This window comes from Mandrillus leucophaeus, unplaced genomic scaffold (assembly GCF_000951045.1).
Source record: "Mandrillus leucophaeus isolate KB7577 unplaced genomic scaffold, Mleu.le_1.0 Scaffold1, whole genome shotgun sequence".
NCBI classification, from domain to species: domain Eukaryota; kingdom Metazoa; phylum Chordata; class Mammalia; order Primates; family Cercopithecidae; genus Mandrillus; species Mandrillus leucophaeus.
The window spans coordinates 445976-449468 of NW_012098097.1; the positions used below are offsets into that span (position 1 = coordinate 445976).

A 3493-nucleotide genomic window follows, 5' to 3' on the forward strand; every position below is an offset into this window, starting at 1 on the left:
AGGCTGGAGTGCAGTGGCACGATCTCGGCTCACAACAACCTCCGGTTGAAGCAATTCTCCTGCCTCAGCTTCCCAAGTAGCTGGCATTACAGGTGCCCACCACCACACCCAGCTAATTTTTGTATTTTTAGTAGAGACAGGGTTTCACCATGTTGGCCAGGCTGGTCTTGAACTCTTGGCCTCATGATCCACCCGCCTCGGCCTCCCAAAGTCCTGGGATTACGGGCGTGAGCCACCGCACCCGGCCTGTTTGTTTATTTTTTGAGATGGAGTTTTGCTTTTTTTGTGCAGGCTGGAGTGCAACGGTGCGATCTCAGCTCACCACAGCTTCCACTTCAAGCGATTCTCCTGCCTTGGCCTCCCAAGTAGCTGGGATTACAGGCATGTGCCACCGTTTCTCCATGTTGGTCAGGCTGGTCTTGAACTCCTGAGCTCAGGTGATCTGCCCGCCTCGACCTCCCAAAGCACTGGCATTACAGGTGTGAGCCACTGCTCCTGGCCCTGTTACCCTTGAGTTTTTATCTCCACATACTTGAATTAAACCGCGTAGAGTTCTTCTTCCCATCTGACATCTACAGTCTCTTCACTGGGTCTGTACTCCACAGCTATTTTACCACTTCCTGAAATAAAGTTATCAAGGATCAATTCAGAATCTTCTTCATTCTAAAACTTCCTGCATATGATGGTAGCACCCCACAGTAAGACATTCTTTTGGTTTCTAGAAGCAGAAAATAAGAGCATTTTTCTGGAAGTTTCCTCATCTCCTCATCATACACTTCGATTTTCCTTCTTTTCTTTTTTCTTTTCTCTCTTCTCTTCTCTTCTCTTCTCTTCTCTTCTTTTCTCATCTCTTCTCTTCTTTTCTTTTCTCTCCCTCCCTCCCCTCCTCTCCTCTCTCTGTCACTCAGGCTGGAGTACAGTGGCACTATCAGAGCTCACTGCAGCCTGGAATTCCTGGGCTTAAGTGGTCTTCCTGCCTCAGCCTCCAGAGTAGCAGGGACTACACCACTGTGCCTGGCTACTTCTCTTTTTTAGAGACATGGTCCCGCTTTGTTGCCCAGGCTGGTCTCGAACTCCTGACTTGAAGTGATTCTTCTATCTTGGCCTCCCAAAGTGCTGAGATTTGAGGCATGAGTCACCATGTCCAGTCTCACACCTCAGTTTTTAACATATGTATGAAATAGCAACTGTGTTTGGTTCAAAGGACTTTATGATCTTACAGATAGGAACTAAGGAATAATAACATAAGAAATAAAAAATGTGGAAACAAAAATGTTCAATCACAGTATGATTAAATGGTAAGGCATCAGGTGGGGGGGGGGGTCAAAGTAAGTTCAAATCCAAAATAGAGACCACTGGGCTAGTAGACACTTCATATTAGAAGCAAAGCTAGATGTCTACTCCCTGAGAATCAAAATTCCATCAGATACAATGAACAAAGCTTCAGAGAGAGAGAACATTTGAACATTTTATTGGTAGAAAATATCCCACATACTCTATAGACAATACAACTTCCTTCAAGGCAAACTAGAGCTATAAGGCTTTTGGTCTAAGAAGTTTTGAGTGTGTGCAAGGGATACCTTTCCATACTAGGGAGAGGTAAACAACCCACGCATTTAGCTTGGTTATTAAATGTTGTCACTCAGACTTGACAGTTGATGACCAAGGAAGGAAGACTTTCACTAGAAGGGCTGCCCAGGTTGGAAAGCTGAGAGCAATCAGGGCCACCTCTTACAAGCAAATAAAGGTCGGTGGTAACTTCATTAGGATCTGTCAGGCTCTAATCCTTCAGGGCTGTGAAGCAGAAGAGCAACTCTGTTCAGGGACTCTTTGCTAAACATCAGGCTTCCTTTGGACACAGCCTATAACATTTGCACCACTAGGGAATATAAGCAATGCCATTGCTTGTATTGGGAATATAAGCAATGCCATTGCTTGTATTGGGAATACAAGCAATAGGGAATACAAGCAATGCCATTCAAATGCCATTCAAAGCTTCCTTTGGACACAGCCTATAACATTTGCACCACTACGGAATACAAGCAATGCCATTGCTTGTGTTGGGAATACAAGCAATAGGAAATACAAGCAATGCCATTCAACAGCACGACCACTTCCAACGCTCACAGCAGAGCAGCTGATTATTGTATAAGAATCATATTTGGCCAGTACGTTGGTGCCAGAAATGAAAGCTGGAACTGAATTCTCAATTCGGGAAACATCATCTAATAAACTCTTCAGTGGAGTGTTTATTTATTCAGAGAGAAAACAACAATGACAGCGTATTTTGTCTGCTTACCTTGTAAGTACAGTTCTGAGTTTTTACATTTGTCATCTCATTTCGTCTTACAACATCCCCTAGAAGGCTGACTGGATGACTAACCCCAGTGTGCAGATAAAGAGATTGCAGCTTAGAGATATTAAACATCTTCAAATCTCTCTGTCTCTAAGACCTAACACTGCATTAAAAAAATCTGAGAGACAGAGTTAGGACTCAAATCCATGTGTCCAAAGCTTATAATCGCTCTGCTGTATGATAGGCATGCAATGAAAGAAGACCTGCCTCAAACATTTTCTGCGTGAACTGAGGCAAGTCCTTTTACATCTATAGACTAGGGACAATATTTGCTGTCATTTTTTCTACAAATGTCACAAATAACAAATTTGAGGCTGTTGCTGTGAAATAATTTAGCAAATGAAAGCATACTAGGGTGTGTTTTAGATATCGATATTTTTATCCAATTAACTTTTCAAAATGAGTTTATTTGCTCATTGAAACTGACGTACTTCAACGATGATGAAGAAAGTTTTACTAGAACCACAATCAACAGCTTCTGGAATGCATCTGACAAAGCCTTCTGAATAGCAAGCTTTTGGGCTGCCTTCCCTTTCATAAGGAACAACAACAGTCTTAAATCCAACCAAAACAAATGCATTTAAGGTGCCTAGCTGAGTGATAATTGCTACATGTTTAAAAAATAAAAATGCATCCACAATTCTTAGCTCATAATCTTCGTGATTAAGGGTAGACAGCACAAGGGTGTGGTTGAATGGCTCTGTTACAGGTACATCCTGGCAGAGCCCATTTTTACTGCCCCCATCTAGTTGGGAAGTTCCCGAAGTACTAGAAGGGAGATACAAGCCAAGAACCCGGCACATGCTCACATCACCTAGAGATTTCAAATTCATCAGTTAAGGCTACACTCCTACAGACCCTACCCTCCTATGCATCAAGGGCTGGAATCACTCACCGAAAAAGGTTTGGTTGGCTGGACATGGTGGCCCACGCCTGTAATCCCAGCACTTTGGGAGGCCGAGGTGGGTGGAGGCCAGGAGTTCAAGAACAGCCAGGCCAACGTGGTGAAACCCCATCTCTACTAAAAATACAAAAAGTAGATGAGTGTGGTGGCACGTGCCTGTAATCCCAGCTACTTGGGAGTCTGAGGCACAAGAATAGCTTGAACCGGGAGGCGGAGGTTGCAGTGAGCTGCTG

The 3493-nt window shown here is 43.7% G+C and overlaps 1 pseudogene; it reads right to left on the reverse strand.

Moving 5' to 3' along the window:
- Positions 1-537: 537 nt before the first annotated feature.
- The window catches only part of LOC105554602, a 5346-nt pseudogene continuing 2390 nt past the window's right edge, over positions 538-3493 (reverse strand).